Genomic DNA, 17,707 nt, shown 5'->3' on the forward strand with positions numbered 1-17,707 from the left:
ATGGCCCACTTTAATATTTGAAGCTTAAATATTCTAACAGTGGGACCCACTATACTAATCTGACAGTAGGACCCACTATGTTGTTGATCTGATAGTGGGCATGGCCCACTTTTGTATATAGTGAGTGGGATCCTCCAACCCAAAATAAAACAATTTAGAATTTTGTAACAATGGATTATTCACTGCTAATTTTTCTTTGAGATGGATAAAATCCATCGAATATTATAATCTAATTATTAAATCTTATTTGGATTTATAGTGGATGAGACCTACCAAACCAGCAATTATAATAGTGGGTCTACTATGTTGATTTCAACAGTGGGTGACGACCCCCAATCAATTTATATTTAGCTTTGAATGTGGTGAACAGGATCCACCGATTACAACATTGTGATCTACTGTTGCAAGGTAATTTGATAGAGGCCACCAACTCAGGACAGTTCACAACTGTCAATGGTGGGGTCAAATTGTATGTTCTTTGATTGAGGTGGATAGGATCCACCGATTGAGTTCTAACTAATTCAGATGGTAATATAATTTATCTTCTGGATAAGATATTGTGGGTCCCTCTATAACATTTGACAGCAAATTGAAATAGTGGGTCCCAAAAAATATTGTCAGTAGCAAGTGGCAACATGTGCTGTTACAGGTGGAAAACCAGCACACCTATCCCCTTTTTAAGTGGATAAAATCCACTGACCGTGGGACTCAAAGATGTGTCTTTTATCCATTATATTAAAGTTCTTTTGAGGTGGATAAGATCCACCGAACATAACAATAGTTAGTCTCTAACTATTAATCTCTTTCAATATATAAATTGAAATAAGATGTCGAGTTCTAACAGAACTCTAGAGACAGAGAGAGAGAGAATAAGATAAAGATTGCAATAGATAAAATTTTTAAGGAGTATAAGAAGAAGATAAAATCTATACCTGTGTATGGTTATCCTTAATCAACTCAATCACCCGACTACTAATTTCCTCCTCTATTTCTTCTCTTCCTCTCTCTTCTCTTTTTTTTTTCTTTCTCTTTCTTATCTCTTTCTCTTCTCCCTTCTCTCAATCTGCTAGGCCAATTTTCTTCTTTTCTCCCCCTTATATAGAGGGAGGCAGTTATGGGGTGGGGAGGTTAGAACAACTTCGCCACTCTTCATATGTTGGGTGGTTGCTTAATTTCCCCCATAATCAGAACAACTTAAATTTGAATTTATGTAGAGTGGGCCAGTTGTCAAATCTGCCCCCCCCTTCGAGCTTTATTTATTTACATTATTTTATTTTTTTACATCATATATTTTTAGTCCTAAACATGGGTGTAGATCATGATTGAATTCTTCATGGTCCATTTCAGCAAGCTTTGGACCCCATAACCACTCTAGTTACTCTCTTCAGTTTATTGCACAGAAGGAATTAAATCTTTGGTTCAATCCTTGAAAGATCTAGAGTCATTATAGTGTTAAGGAATGTGGCCCAAGTGGTGGAGAACGTGCTGGATGATGGTAACTTTTCTTTTGCATTGTCGTTACTTTGGGAATGCTTCATGCTTCAAAATATAACCTAGGGGATCTACGATTGTAATACCGGTATGGGGGAACTCGAGGGATGTTGGAGAGTGAATGGGGAAGACCTTGGATGTGAGAGGATGAAAACTAGAGCAGCTTGGGATGTGAAGTAAGAGTTTTGTCTAAGCTAATTGGGGTAGAGTTCTGATGTGTGGCTCGTTGTTACACTAGCAAGTGCACTAGTCACTCAAGTAATAGAGTAGTGAGTAGAGTATCGTTCCCATGAGGACTTATGTAGCAACTACTAGTAATAAATCAGTCTACTGTTATCTGATCAGCCGAAATGTAAAACTAATGAAAATCTAAAATTCTAACTACAAAGTTATTTCTAACACATTGGACCAAACACCTTGTATGCAAGTGAGGAGACAAACTAAAGATGCATAGAAAAATAAATTTACCAACTAGATTTATAGGCAATTCAAGTAGAATAGGATTCAGCCTTGGTTTGGTGAAATCCCAAAGCAATGAACAGCCTCTCTCGAGCGCATGTTCAATCTATGCATGAGTGATGGTCCTTATATCTCTATCAAGGATCTAATCACCATGCATGCAATCAGATCTAGCAATTCTAGGGCTTCATTTCAGCTGGATGATCATCAACTCAGCTGAATGAACACCAACCGAATTGTGCAAGTTATCTCTAACCTTGCACTCAATTCAGCTATTGATTGGAAGATCTAAATTCTTAAAGTCTTTCTCAAGCACTCTAGGAATTCTAAGAAAGAGGAACAATTCGGCCAGATTGAATTAAAGCTACCTGAATTCTTTCTCAAGTAATTCAGGTATTACAAGTTCATGATCTGAAATCACAGATCTGATTTTATAGAATAGCAGTTCGGATCTCACTATTTCATTGTCTGAATTTACAGATTTGAGATTGGAAATAGCAATCCAGACCTTGTAAATTCATGATCTGAAATTTCAGATCTGAGATTTCAGAATACCAGTTCGGCCAACAATCCACAATTGATATTCCAAACAAGAAACTTCAAGATTGAATCTACTTTACTCGAATGAACTTAAAAAATAAATTATAGAATTGAAATTGCATAATACATGCTTTGATTACAGCAAGAAAGGAAAATTTGATGGAGAAATTACATAAATCTTAGCTGAATTCGATTATCAATTTGTGCAGAAATCAAGGGAGGATGAAACCTTGATCTCCAATTAATTTTCCCCCCTTCGAATTCAGCTTCTTCTTCTCTTGAAGCTGCTTGTTCCTCTTCTCTTCTCCTCTCTTGCGCCTATCTCTCTCTTCTTCTCTCTTAGAACGAGAACTCAATGAGAGTTTGAAATCAGGTGTTGGACCCCCTTTCCCCCTCTAGAGGCCTCCTTATATAGGCTTTCAAGGAAGCTCTTGCCTCTTCTTGAAGTCTTTGGAATTTGATGTATTACACCCCTCATGAACCTTCTAGAGTGCTCCCTCCTTTTTTTCAAGAAAATTTTAGGAGTTACCGCCCCTAGCTCCCTTTGGGTGGCTATTTGGGCTGCAACTTAGCTTGCTTTTGAGCACATGTAGGCTACACTCTAGGCTATTCTTTGGGCTGAAAATGGGCTGGGCCAAAATTTCCTTCTTGCTAGGCTTTTTCCCTTGGGTTTTTCAAAGAGTTAACTTGCACTACTTGGGCCGAATGAAACTCCCTTGCTCTCAAGGTTGGGCTGGGCTGAACTTGATAAATTTTGGGCTTTCTTTTCTTGCTTTTGCCTTCTTTTTGTTGAGTTGGTTGCCCCTAAAATCTTTATTGCAATTAAGCTAAAAATAGGGAAAAATTTAATTAAACCAGCATAAAATTTCATGCAAAAACCTCATAAAATATAGATAAATTGTAAGTTCATCAAATACCCCCACACTTAAGCTTTTGCTTGTCCTCAAGCAAAGACTGCTGCCATAAACTGAACATCCCCCCCTTCTATTCTCACTATTTACCTAGTGAACTTTTTAAGATAGAAATCCATTGACTAGTTGGGGAACTGTTGTAAGTGCTCAACTCTTTTTCTTGTAAATTACCAATTAACATATATAAGATCCAAGGAAAGGAGAATACGAATTTCATCAAAGTCTAGCCTTCACTCCCAGTCAATATATAATTCAGCTCCTTAATTGTCAAAGTTAATAATCAAATTACAGTAAGTTTCACATCTATAAATTTATCTTAATGAGAGTTCAACTTAGTATGCCCACTTGGACATCAACTGTCACCATCATTACTTATTTCTAGGTGTGAGTGCATTTTATGCTCCATCTCACACACTTTTTTTATTTTTTATTTTTTATTTTTTAATTTTTTAGTGTGAGTGCATTTTATGCTCCATCTCATACTGGTCACATGCTTGAGGTAGAAAAAAAGACTCGTGTTCTGAGTTGCTAGTTTTACTATTCAACTCAAAATAGTAGAGTCATTTTGGGTTGAATCTCATGTATCAGTAATTCAGATGTGCAGTAGCTTCCTTGACCATTAACAATGAAATCAAATGCTTTCATACACATGAAGATAGTTAGGGCTAGTCATGCTGAAAGACATATTCATCTCCCCTTTTCTCATGCATATATCAAACTGGGTTATTCACAAGAATAAAAACTTAACAAGTACATTAGTATCTCTCAACTCATTGTACTACTTCTTAAAAATCACCTAATAAATAGCAATGATCTTGGGGGGTTCCAGTTTACTTGGATATGTCATTGCCTGCAAATGTGTGTTGGGGTATTTGATGAACCTACAATTTATCTATATTTTATGAGGTTTTTGCATGAAATTTTATGCTGGTTTAATTAAATTTTGCCCTATTTTATCTTAATTGCAATAAAAAATTCAGGGGCATCCAATTCAAGAAAAAGAAGGAAAAAGCAAGAAAAGAAAGCCCAAAATTTATCAAGTTCAGCCCAACTCAGCCTTGAGAGCAAGGGAGTTTCATTTAGCTCAAGTAGTGCAAGCTAACTCTTCGGAAAACCTAAGGGAAGAAGCCTAACAAGAAGGAAATTTTGGCCCATCCCATTTTTAGCCCAAAGAACAGCCTAGAGTGCAGCCTACATGGGCTCAAAAGCAAGCTAAGTTGTAGCCCAAATAGCCACCCAAAGGGAGCTAGGGGTGGCAACTCCTAGAAGTTTCTTGAAGAGGAGGGAGCACTCTAGAAGGTTCAAGAGGGGTGTAATACACCCAATTCTAGAGACTTCAAGAAGAGGCAAGATCTTCCTTGAAAACCTATATAAGGAGGCCTCTAGAGGGGGAAAAAGGGTCCAACATCTGATTTCAAACTCTCCTTGAGCTCTTGTCTAAGAGAGAAGAAGAGAGAGAGATAGGCGCAAGAGAGGAGAAGAGAGGAAGAACAAGCAGCTTCAAGAGAAGAAGAAGCTAAATTCGAAGGGGGAGAAAGCAATTGGAGATCAAGGTTTCGCCCTCACTTGATTTCTACACAAATTGGTAAGCTAAATTCAATTCTATAATTTGTTTTCTAAGTTCATTCGAGTAAAGTAGATTCAATCTTGAAGTTTCTTGTTTGGAATATCAATTGTGGATTGTTGGCCGATCTGCTATTCTGAAATCTCATATCTGAAATTTCAGATCATGAATTTACAAGGCCTGAATTGCTATTTTCCAATCTCAGATTTGTAAATTCAGATCATGAAATAATGAGATCCTAACTGCTATTCTATAAAATCAGATCTGTGGTTTCAGATCATGAACTTGTAATACCTGAATTACTTGAGAAAGAATCCAGGTAGCTTTAATTCAATCTGGCCGAATTGTTCATCTTTCTTGGAATTCCTAGAGTGCTTAAGAAATATTTTAGGATTTCAGATCTGCCAATCAAGATCCGAATTGAGTGCAAGGTTAGAGATAACTTGCACAATTTGGTTGTTGTTCATTCAGCTAAGTTGACGATCATCCAGCTGAAATGAAGCCTTAGAATTGCTAGATCTGAATGCATGCATGGTGATTAAATCTAGGTCTTCTTCTTCCTGTGTCCTGGCACCTCGGTACTCAACAAAATAGCTTGTAGTTTTACAAAATGGGCACCTTTTATTAGCTAAGGTTACAATTTAAAAAAGCTTAATGAATTATTTGTTTTTTTTTTTGATAGAAGAAAGATGTAGCTTCCTAACATTGAAAAGATAAAATGAATAAAAGAAAGACAGTTACAATCATTACTAGATGTTAATGGGCAAATTGGGCATGAGGATGCTACATTGACTCGTTGAGTAGAAATGATTCAATGTGCTCTCAGACTGAAAACTTCAAAGTAGGAGGTGAAATAAGACATATTTGTATTTGATAACGCTTTTAAGGAGCCACATGAAATTCCATAATGCACTGTTTTGTGGACTAAAATCCTTGTCTATGTGTTCAATCAAATTAGTAGATAACTTTGTTTCCATTTCATGGTTTAATGGGCAGTTTGTATTGAAATTGATGAAAATAGGGTCATGTTCATCCCAGCTCGTTTTGCTATTCATTGCTTTTAGTATTGAAATTGATGTAATAATGGTCATATATGAGTAAATTCAGAGTTTCTTATGGTTACTAACTACTTATTTAAACTCATGGTCCAAGAAAATGGTAATACAGTCCATGGAAATTTACTTGGAATCCCTCAATTCCCTAGCTTTTCAGTTCTGCTAGATTATCAGCAACTTTCCAGCTTATTCAGCAATCAGCATAGGAGTATCAGCCCCTATTCTCATAATAACTAAATCCAATAAGAACCTTTCACCTTTCCTCGGGTGATTGTTTATCACCTTTCCTTGTACCTTCTTTTGTTTAATAAAATTTTTACTTTATCTTAAAAAAAATAAGAATCTTTCACGACTAATAGAGAAGAAAAGAAATGGGGAAAAAAAAGGAAAAATACAGTAATTGAAATACAGAAACAGTTCAATTAAGGAAGAAAGAACCAAGAGAATCAAATAAATGATGTATATGAAAGAACCAACCCCAATCCACAGAATATCAATTGATAGATAAATAAATATAGTCCAAGTAATCGCGTCTTAAGGAGGATACTGAACTGAACTCATAGCATTGTAAGGCCTCATCTGCAAAAAACACTCTGCAATGAAACCAATTAAAGAAACAACCCAATTAGAAATAAAATTCATTTGGAGCTCGAAACCTCTGGTTCACAAAAATCCGAAAAAAGAAAGACTAATGTAGCATACCGGTGCAAATACCCTTCATACAACATCTCGACCGATTCAAACTCGGATAATACTGAGGAAACCCAAGAACAAACATCAAAAAACCAAGAAAAAAGAGACTGAAAAGCATGATATTACAAAGACAGAGAACCGGTATAGGAGAGTTATTACGAAGAAACAAATCGGGCATTCTTCGAGATCAGGATTATTATCAGAATCCTCGACGCCATCAAAGCAAGGTGCTAACTTCTGGGAGAGAATGAGCTTCGGAGCTTCTTGTAGTCGACCTTGGACGGGTTCCGAACGAGTCGCTGCGGCCTCGTGAACCGCTCCTCCACCGTACTCTTCCTGCAAATCCGATTCCCCATTGTGACTCCTCATCGGTCCCCGTTTCTTGTCATCTCCTTATTCATTTATTATTAGGATTAGGGTTTCTACTTTCTTCAATCTTCCTTCGTTTATTCTGAGAGAGATTCTTTAGACGTAGTTGCAGAGACGCAAAGTAGCAGAGAGAGAGAGAGGAGGGAGGCAAAGCAAAGCAGTCGACGAGAAGGAAAAGTGGTCACTGGTCAGCTTTCTTTTTCTTTGTTTTGACGGGAATTTCCTTGACTTGTTACGTAATGTCGTAAATGCCCCTGATGAGTGATGACGTGGACGTGATTTGCATGCCCTTTTCTCATTTTCTGCTTCTTATACTTTTGATTTCGGCTGATTTGTTTTTACTTTCTATAATACAACTTTGTCCCCCAATTTGTTAATATTTACGGAAAACGCCACAAATGGTCGCAGGCTCGCAGCGGTCGGTGGATTGGAAATGGGCCGATTCTAGAGTTTCCAATTCCGAGTCCTCAACGGGGCCCACCGGCTCAGTTAGGTTAAAAGTTCACATGATCTTCCTCATAATGAAGCATCACGATGCGGAACTTGGTACAACTCCAGATTCATTATACAAATGGAAATAACTGTCTAGAACCGCAATTGTATATGTAATATTGGAATGGTCATGATCCACAAGGACCATCATTCATGCATAAATTGAACATGCATTCAAGAGAGGCTATTCATTGCTTTGGGATTTCATCAAACCAAGGCTGAATCCTATTCTACTCGAATTGTCTAGAAAATTAGTTGCTGAATTTATTTTTTCTATGCATCTTTAGCTTGTCTTCTCACTTGCATATAAGGTGTTTGATCCAATGTGTTAGAAATAACTTTGTAGTTAGAATTTCAAATTTTCATTAGTTTTACATTTCGGCTAATCAGATAATAGTAAACTGATTTATTACTAGTAGTTGCTACATAAGTCATCGTGGGAACGATACTCTACTCACTACTCTATTACCTGAGCGGCTAGTGCACTTGCTAGTGTCACAATGAGCCACACACCAAGTTTTTGGCGTCGTTGTCGGGGACTTGTTGTATCAATATTAGGAACTATTAGCCACTGTTAATATGATTTTCAATTCTGTGCATTATAGTTCAGATTAGTATGCATGAAACTCCTTCCATTGATGATCTACTTCATCTTCGATTGCTTATTTAGTCTTAGTAGTAGAGCTACATTCTAGTTTGCATATTTCATAAAATAGTGTGGATCAGATCTGTATACATTAACTGTCATGGCTAAAATAAAAAAATCAGATCTGAGCACACTGAAAAAAAAATGATTTCTGATCTTCATTGATGATTGCCGTTTTAGTCTCAGTAGTATAGTCTTGCATATTTCATAAAATAATGTTCTACTTTCAGTAATGGAGTTGTGTTTTCTTTTGTTTTGTATACTTCAAAAAAACTGTGTACTTCAGATCTGCATACATTCACTGTCATTGCTAAAATCAGAATGCAGATTTGAGCACACAAGAAAAAAATTTTAAGTCTGCTTTTCTAGTTTCAGTAGTATGCATTTTAGTCCTGCATATTTGATAAAAAGGGTGTAGTTCAGATCTGTATACATTACTTTTCATTGTTGAAATCAGAATTCAGATTTGAACACAAAAAAATAAAAAATAAAACATGCATAGCTGTTCTAATTCAGTAGTGTAGCTGGTAGATGTAGTTCTTAAGATCTGCACACACTCAATTACTAATTTAGGTAATCATTTCTTTTAGTTCTGCAATGGTTAATCTGAATTCTCTTTCCATTGTAGTAGGATTCAGATCTGTATTTTCCGATATCTGTAGTATGATTCAGATCTGAATTTTCCTATTACTACTTTGCCTAGTTCGGATCTAACTAGTTTCAGTAGTTTCAGACTTTTCTTCTTTCCCCTTACTGAATGCGTATAGGTTAGGTTGCTGTAGAATATAGTTTATTAATTCTATAGGTTACTTGGATGAGTTGACAGATTTCAGATCTGGTTCTCTGCTGTTATAGCTTCCATTTATGATTTAATAGATTTGATATAATTCTGATTTAAAGTAGGTTTCAGATCTGTGTTTTCTGATTTCTGTGGTGTAGTTCAGATTTGTATCTTCCTATGACTGATTTGCTTGGTTCTTTGCAGCTGTTTTAGTTCAAATCTACATATATTAACTATCACTATGGAAATAAAAAATCAGATCTGAGCTCACTGAAAAAAAAAATATATCTTTTGATCTTCATTGCTGATTTCTTTAACTGTTTGTTGATTTCAGTTTTGTACAAATCTGCATATAGTATTCTTCATTACTGATATTAGTACTCTATTTTTTTTCTATTGTTGATTTGTTTAGTTTTGATTACTGTTTTAGTGCTGCTAGTTTAGCTGGTTATTGGGTCTATATAGCTCATAAAAACAGGGGAGTTCAGATCTGTACATAGTAGATTTCAATGCTGAAATCAAAAACCAGATCTAAGCACACTAGAAAAAAAAGAAAAAGAAAAGAAAATATAGCAGTTCTAGTTTCAGTAGTTAACTGATTTGAGTTCTGTATATTGACTTTAGTGTAGTAGTTCGGATCTGTATACATTGTTTTATGCCTTTTTGACTTTTGGCCTGAGTTGATAGATTGCTGATTTGATAGAACTTTATAGGCTGCTTTTCTTTTTAGACTTTGGTTGCTGTTTTGGCCTTGGCAGTATAGCTGATTTGTAGTTCAATGTACTTTATAAAATTCTTATAGTTCAGATCTGTGTAAATTACTCTTCATTGCTGAAATTAGAAATCTTAGGCTGTTATTCTTGTTTCAATCTTCTATATCAGATTGGTAGCATGCAATCTTCTTGATTTCAGTCTTGTATATCAGATTTTAGATCTGTCTATATTAGTTTTCAGCCGGCTGATTGTTCTTTTTCTTGAAGTTTTTCTTGTTAGGTAGCATTCAACTTTCCTTGCTTTGTAGATTTCTACTCTCCTAATGTTTAATAGTTCCTCTTTTTTAGGATTGTTGCTTGTTTGATAGCTTACATTCCTTGATTAGTGTACAATAGTTTCTTTACTATTTTGATAAAGGAGATGACAGCAACCAACCATCAATGGCATTCCAAAAGAGCACAAGTTAGAAGGCAGCAAGGTCTTCACAATGTGAACACATATACAACTTTATCTACACAAATAGGTGCAATCAGTAGGAAAATAAATGAAATGCAGATGGAAGCCATGCATGTGCAGTCCATGACTTGTGATTGGTGTGGGGGAGGCCACATCAGCACTGCATGCCAAGTTGGCAATCAGTTTATGCAGCCTCCAAAACAGGTAAACTTTGTTGGCCACTTTCCAAGGCAGCAATACAGTCAATACCCTTGTGCCTTTAACCCCGGATGGGGAGGATACCTGAATCAGTCATGGCCAAATCAGCATGTGCCAAAGCCCTTCCCCCAAAACTTCTATTAACCAGAATAGAAATCTAACCTAGACGAGCTGATGACCAAGTTCATGGCTAGTGCTGAAACCAGATTTCAGAATAACGAAGCAACAATAAAGAACTTGGACAAGCAAGTCAGGTAGTTGGCACAATTGATTTCAGCAAGCATACCGGGCACTCTACCAAGGAGTACTGAAGTGAAGGAGAAGGAAAGGGCTGAAAACAAGGTTAGTAGGTTGGCCAACACCCTTGAGCTTTGCATACAAAAGGGAGTAGCTGCAAGGGAAGAGAATGAAAAGATGCAAGGCATGGCAGCATACCTGAATGCCAATCCACATTTTCAAGGGAAAGAGTGTCTCATGTTGGATGGCTTGGATACCCCGCCAATACCCATAAGCAAGCCTTCAACCCAAGAGCCACCCTCCCTTGAGCTGAAGAAATCTCCTCCACCTCTAGAGTATGCTTTCTTAGAGTTTCCATCAACACTACCAGTAATCATATCAACAGATTTGAGCCCTTTGCAAAGAGAAAAGTTGTTGAGGGTGTCTCGGGAACACATGACAGCTTTAGCTCAAAAAGTGTCATTGATGATGAGGTTGGTGGATGTTTTTAGGCCAGCGGTCAGAACCTCACTAGAAGGTCGAGCTTTAGACCAAAAACAAGCACTTGTTGGGAGGCAACCCAATTCAGATTTTTAGTCATAAACTCCCTTGTTTTTGTTTCTGCTTTTCTTATTCATATCAGTTGAGTTTAATTAGTATTTATATAGGATGCTAATTAAATAAGTTTCTGATCTCTCTCTGTAGTTTTATGTGATTCTTAGCAACTAGCAGATTCCCATCTCAAGAGCTATTGTAGTATTCAAAAGAAACTTCAGGGAAGTTCTCTAACCCCTCTCATTGATTGATAATGCTTTTCATGCAATTACCTTCATTGTTGGATTTTTTTTTTGTTACTCTCTAACACTAGGAACATTGAGGACAATGTTCACCTTAAGTGTGGGGGAGTGAAACTGTATCCATGCACCTCAATCATCCCAACACACACATGCTTGCAATGACATAACCAAATAAACTAGAAAGCCCCTTAAGATCATTGTTGTTTATTAGGTGAATTCAAAGAGGGAATACAGTGAGTTGAGGGAGACCACTGTATGTGTTTGCATTTATTCTTGTAATTGATATCCAACTTAGCACAAAGCATGAGATTAATGGAGCTGAATATAACTTTCAGCATGACTGACCCTTGCTACCCTCATGTGTAGAATGCACTTAATTGATGATCATTTGAGCTAGTTCACATCTGAACTGTTAATGCATGAGGTTCAATAACTGAAAAAGAAAGAAAAAAAAAACAAAAAAAAATGTGTGAGATGAAGCATAAAATGCACTCACACCAAAAGAAGAAAGAAGAAAATACCCCGTGTGAGATGGAGCATAAAATGCACTCACACCGAAAGAAAAAAAAAAGAGAAAATGCCCTGTGTGAGATGGAGCATAAAATGCACTCACAACAAAATTGTGGTTAACACACAGATAGATGCAGTGACAGATTTGAAACCAAGCTAATAGTAATGGTTAATTTTAGAGGTCAAGGTGCTGATTTGCATGATGAATGGAAGTGAATGTTGGAGCATGAAGAACCTCATATTCTACCTTTCCTTAGATCTTATATATGTGATAAGAATGGTAGTTCATAGAAATGGAGTAGAATACTTACACAAGTTTTCCGACCACTCAATGCATCCTCTTCCTAAAAATTCATCCGGTAAATGGTGAGAATAAGGGGGGATGATCAGTTTATGGGTTATGTCTTTGCTTGAGGACAAGAAAAAGCTTAAGTGTGGGGGTGTTTGATGTGTGCACAATTTACATATAAATTCTGGTGTTTATGCATGGTTTTGATGCTGATTTGTGTGAATTCTTACCCCAATTTAGCTTGATTTCAGGAAATTATCAAAGGGGACAAGTTTAGGAAAAATAAGCATAAAACCATGCTAAAGAAGGACAAATAGAAGGTGATACAGCCCAGCTAAGAGCAAGGCCCAGCCGAGAGGTCAAAGGAGGGCCATTCGGCCCATGCAGCCCATGTTGCACTCTTTGGGAAAGCCCAAAGAGAGAACACAACCGAAGCTCTCCAATGGAGCCTATTCGGCCTAGTAATGAGGAGGCCCATTTGTAGATCAAGAGCATCTCAAGAGCAGCCCAAAGTGTATCCCAAGGAGCCTAAAAGCGGGAAACTTTCTAGAAGAGAGAAATGAGGCGTTAAGTGAAAAACAAGGCTAATCGGGTAATTTTGGACAATTTCGGCATCACTTAGTAATTTGGGCATAACTCTTTCATACAGACCCCAATTGAGATGATTCAAGATGAGTTGGAAAGAGAAGGAAAAGTTCTAGAACTTTAATGTTTTGAGTTTTGATAGAAACGGACTGGATTGTGGTCAAAATCAAGCCTGAATTATCTAAAATCACATTGTAGAACTTTCTAGCTGAGAGAACTTTCTAGATAAGAGAACTTTCTAGATGGGAGAACCTAGAGGAGGAATGGGGCTGAGGAGAAGGATATAAAAGGAGAAGAGAGCCAAGGAAAAAGGGGTCCAACACCTGATTTCAAACTCTCCTTGAGTTCTTGTTCTAAGAGAGAAGAAGAGAGAGATGGGCACAAGAGAGGAGAAGAGAGGAGGAACAAACAGCTTCAAGAGAAGAAGAAGCTGAATTCGAAGGGGGAGAAAGCAATTGGAGATCAAGGTTTCATCCTCACTTGATTTCTGCACAAATTGGTAATCGAATTCAGCTAAGGTTTATGTAATTTCTCCATCAAATTTTCCTTTCTTATTGTAATCAAAGCATGTATTATGTAAATTCAATTTTGTAATTTGTTTTCAAAGTTCATTCTAGTAAAGTAGATTCAATCTTGAAGTTTCTTGTTTGGAATATCAATTGTGGATTGTTGGCCAAACTGCTATTCTAAAATCTCATATCTGAAATTTCAGATCATGAATTTACAAGGTCTGAATTGCTATTTTCCAATCTCAGATCTGTAAATTCAGATCATGAAATGGTGAGATCCGAACTGCTATTCTATAAAATCATATCTATGATTTCAGATCATGAACTTGTAATACCTGAATTATTTGAGAAAGAATTCAGGTAGCTTTAATTCAATCTGGCCGAATTGTTCATCTTTCTTGGAATTCCTAGAGTGCTTGAGAAAGACTCTAAGATTTCAAATCTGCCAATCAAGATCCGAATTGAGTGCAAAGTTAGAGATAACTTGCACAATTCGGTTGGTATTCATTCAGCTGAGTTGATGATCATCTAGCTGAAATGAAGCCCTAGAATTGCTAGATCTGAATGCATGCATGGTGATTAGATCCTTGATAGAGATATAAGGACCATCACTCATGCATAGATTGAACATGCGTTCGAGAGAGGCTATTCATTGCTTTGGGATATCACCAAACCAAGGCTGAATCCTTTCTACTCGAGTTGCTTAGAAAACTAGTTGTTGAATTTATTTTTTCTATGCATCTTTAGCTTGTTTCATCACTTGCATACAAGGTGTTTGGTCTAATTTGTTAGAAATAACTTTGTAGTTAGAATTTCAAATTTTCATTAGTTTTAAATTTCGACTGATCAGATAACAGTAGTCTGATTTATTACTATTAGTTGCTACATAAGTCCTCGTGGAAATGATACTCTACTCACTACTCTATTACTTGAGCGGCTAATGCACTTGCTAGTGTCACAATGAGCCACACATCAAGTTTTTGGATTTCAGTTCCGGCTGATGGAAGTTTTGGTGGAAAGGCTTAGGTGCATGTTGATTCTGCCATGGCTGATTCAGGTGACCTCTCCATCCGGGGTTATGGGCATGATGGTACTAATTTCTTGGCTATCTTGTGAAGTTTCTCTCAAGCAAAGACTTCAACCATAAATTGAACATTCCCCCCTTCTGTTCTCACTATTTACCTAGTGAACTTTTTAAGATAGAAATGCATTGATTAGTCGGGGAACTGTTGTAAGTGCTCAACTCTTTTTCTTGTAAATTACCAATTAACATATATAAGATCCAAGGAAAGGAGAATACGATATTCATCAAAGTCCATCCTTCACTCCCAATCAATATATAATTCAGCTCCTTAATTGTCAAAGTTAATAATCAAATTACACTAAGTTTCACATCTATAAATTTATCTTAATGAGAGTTCAACTTAGTATGCCCACTTGGACCTCAACTGTCACCATCATTACTTATTTCTAGGAGTGAGTGCATTTTATGCTCCATCTCACACTTTTCTTATGCTACATCTCACACACTTTTTTTATTTTTTATTTTTATTTTTTTGGTGTGAGTGCATTTTATGCTCCATCTCATACTGGTCACATGCTTGAGGTAGAAAAAAAGACTCATGTTCTGAGATGCTAGTTTTACTATTCAACTCAAAATAGCGGAGTCATTTTGGGTTGAATCTCATGTGTTAGTAATTCAGATGTGCAGTAGCTTCCTTGACCATTAATAATGAAATCAAGTGCTTTCATACACATGAAGGTAGTTAGGGCTAGTCATGCTGAAAGACATATTCAGCTACCCTTTTCTCATGCATATATCAAATTGGGTTATTCACAAGAATAAAAACTTAACAAGTACATCAGTCTCCCTCAACTCATTGTACTACTTCTTAAAAATCACCTAATAAATAGCAATGAACTTGGGGGATTCCAGTTTACTTGGATATGTCATTGCCTGCAAATGTGTGTTGGGGTGAATGAGGTGCATGGCTTCAGCCCCCAAATTCTAGTTCTCAGGCTCACTCCCCCACACGTAAGATGAACATTGTCCTCAATGTTTGTAGTGTTAGGGAGTAACAATAAAATTAGCAAGAGCATCATCAAGTAATAGGAGGTGTTTAGAGGACTTCCCTGAAAATCATTCTGAAATTCTACAATATGTTGTTGGTGGAAAACTTCTTCTGCTAGAAATCACTTGCAAACTAGAAGAGGAGATTAGTATCTTTATGCAATTAAATTCTAAGAAAAACTAACTAACCTTAAATGCAATGAAAAATAAAAACAGAAAGCAAGTAAGACAGTTTATGACTAAGTATCTGAATTGGGAATTCTCTCAACAGCCTCTTGCTCCCTTGGGTTTACCACGGTGTTACTAGGTAAGGTACCCAGAACCCTTTCTGAAATCATCTGTGCCAGCTGCCCAACCTGAGTTTCCAAGTTCCTTATCGATGTTTTCATTATTCAGAAATCTAGTTTCCGCACTAGCTATGAACTTGGTCATCAACTCCTCCAAGTTAGATTTCGGTTCCGGCTGATGAAAGTTTTGGTGGAAAGGCTTAGGTGCATGTTGATTCTACCATGGATGATTTAGGTGACCTCTCCATCCGGGGTTATGGGCATGATGGTGCTGATTTCCTAGCTGTCTTGTAAAGTTGCCAACAAAGTCTATTTGTTCTATGGACTGAAAAGACTGATTGCCAACTTGGCATTCAGTGCTATTATGGCCTCCCCCACACTTATCATACTGTACATGCATAGCTGCCATCTACATCTCATCAAATTTTTTGCTAAGTGCTCCTATTTGTGTAGAGAGAGTTGTGTATGTATCCACATTATGAAGGCTATGCTGCTTCCTAACTAGTGTCCTTTCTGAATGCCATTGGTAGTTATTGGCTGCCATCTCCTCGATGAGTACATGGGCAACCTCGGGAGTCTTATTGTTTATGGAGCCCCCAGCTGCTACATCTAAGATGGTCTTGTTTGAATCGGTCAGACCATTATAAAATGTTTGCACCTGCAACCAAATCGGAAGGCCATGGTGAGGAACCCTCCTTAGTAGCTCCTTGTAACGTTCCCAGGACTCATAGAGAGATTCCCCCTCTTGCTGGAAAAAGGTAGTAATATCATTCCTCATTTTTGTAGTTTTAGAGGGGGGAAAATACTTAGAGAGGAATCGGCTAACCATTTCATCCCACGTGGCTATAGATCCTGCTGGTAATGAGTTCAACCAAGCCTTGGCTTTATCCTTCAAAGAAAATGGGAATAACCTCAGCCGGATGGCATCATCACTTACCCCATTGTGTTTGAACGTGTCATAGATTTTCAAGAAGTTAGCAATATGGGCATTCGGATCCTCATGAACCATACCACAAAATTAAACCGTATTTTGTATCATTTGGATTATGACCGGTTTAATTTCAAAGTTATTGGCAACAATAGTTGGCCTAATAATGCTAGAGGCAGTCCTAATGAGGGTGAGCTTAGCATAATCCTGAAGGGATGAGAGATCCATCCCATGGATGCCCAAAGATTGTGGAATAAGGGGCAAATTTCAAAATTTTTTTTTCTCCCTTCAACTGGGAATCACATTCCCTATTTAGAAAATCATATTTTCAAGGATCAATCTTGAACCTTAAACTGAACTAGATCTGAACCAAAAGGAATGGGAGAGAATAATACCTGATATGGAGAAGTAATATCTCCCAACGAAGGTGTTCACGCCCAAGGAAGAATCCAAAGACTGTTCCCACTGAAGATGGCGCAGTGCAGGATGGAGCAGAATCAACAGTGTTCTTCCCCAAGAACTTTGTCCTTCACAAGAATCAGTAGAATGGTACGTGAGCATAGCTTCCTTCTCAATCCTTTCTCAAAGATCAAGATCCAATCTTGACTTCTCCTACAACTGGAGATCGAACTGGCAAACAGGGCGGCAAGAATAGGGAGAAGGCAAGAGAGTATTCGCAGGGTGCAGAATTCCCTCTTCTTTATTTCAACACTAAAGAGGATCAGATATTTTTCTTCTTGGTCTCTCTCTCAAGGCTGCCGCCCCCTCCTTCTTTTTGTTAACTTAAAAGATCAGCTCCTAATCCCATTAGGAGGTGCTTATCCAAATCATATTTGGATCAGCCTTCTCTTCTACTGATAAGGTTAAACCCTTATCTTATCTGCAAATTAGATTAGCTTTATCCTAATCTCATTAGGAGGTTTCTAGATCTGAATTAAATTCAGATCTGGACTCTCTGAGTGGATAGGATTAAGACCCTATCCTATCTACTAATCCATCTCAGAATTCGCCCCTTTAATTAACTAAATAAATAGCCCAGTTCGAAATTGGCTTTAGGCCGGGGAAGCTTATGTGCTCACTTAACCTTCCTATCTGCTTCCCAGTTGGGCTTCCTTGTATGGCATGCAACCCAAGCATTGATCTACA

At 37.3% G+C, this 17,707-nt stretch overlaps 1 long non-coding RNA gene and 1 other non-coding gene across 2 annotated transcripts; one reads left to right on the forward strand and one right to left on the reverse strand.

The window, feature by feature from the left end:
* Nucleotides 1–6,442: 6,442 nt before the first annotated feature.
* Nucleotides 6,443–7,265, reverse strand: LOC148874037 (uncharacterized). The gene is made up of 3 exons (XR_016100893.1): nt 6,873–7,265; nt 6,723–6,774; nt 6,443–6,613 (listed from the first exon to the last, which is right to left on the reverse strand). It is a non-coding gene; the product is annotated as an uncharacterized LOC148874037 (long non-coding RNA).
* A 9,042-nt stretch (nt 7,266–16,307) lies between these two features.
* LOC148874038 (small nucleolar RNA R71) lies at nt 16,308–16,414 on the forward strand. Its single transcript, XR_016106343.1, has one exon. It is a non-coding gene; the product is annotated as a small nucleolar RNA R71 (small nucleolar RNA).
* Nucleotides 16,415–17,707: the final 1,293 nt, after the last annotated feature.

This window comes from Nelumbo lutea, chromosome 1, assembly GCF_056320005.1.
Source record: "Nelumbo lutea isolate HS-2025 chromosome 1, American lotus-T2T, whole genome shotgun sequence".
Lineage (NCBI taxonomy): Eukaryota > Viridiplantae > Streptophyta > Magnoliopsida > Proteales > Nelumbonaceae > Nelumbo > Nelumbo lutea.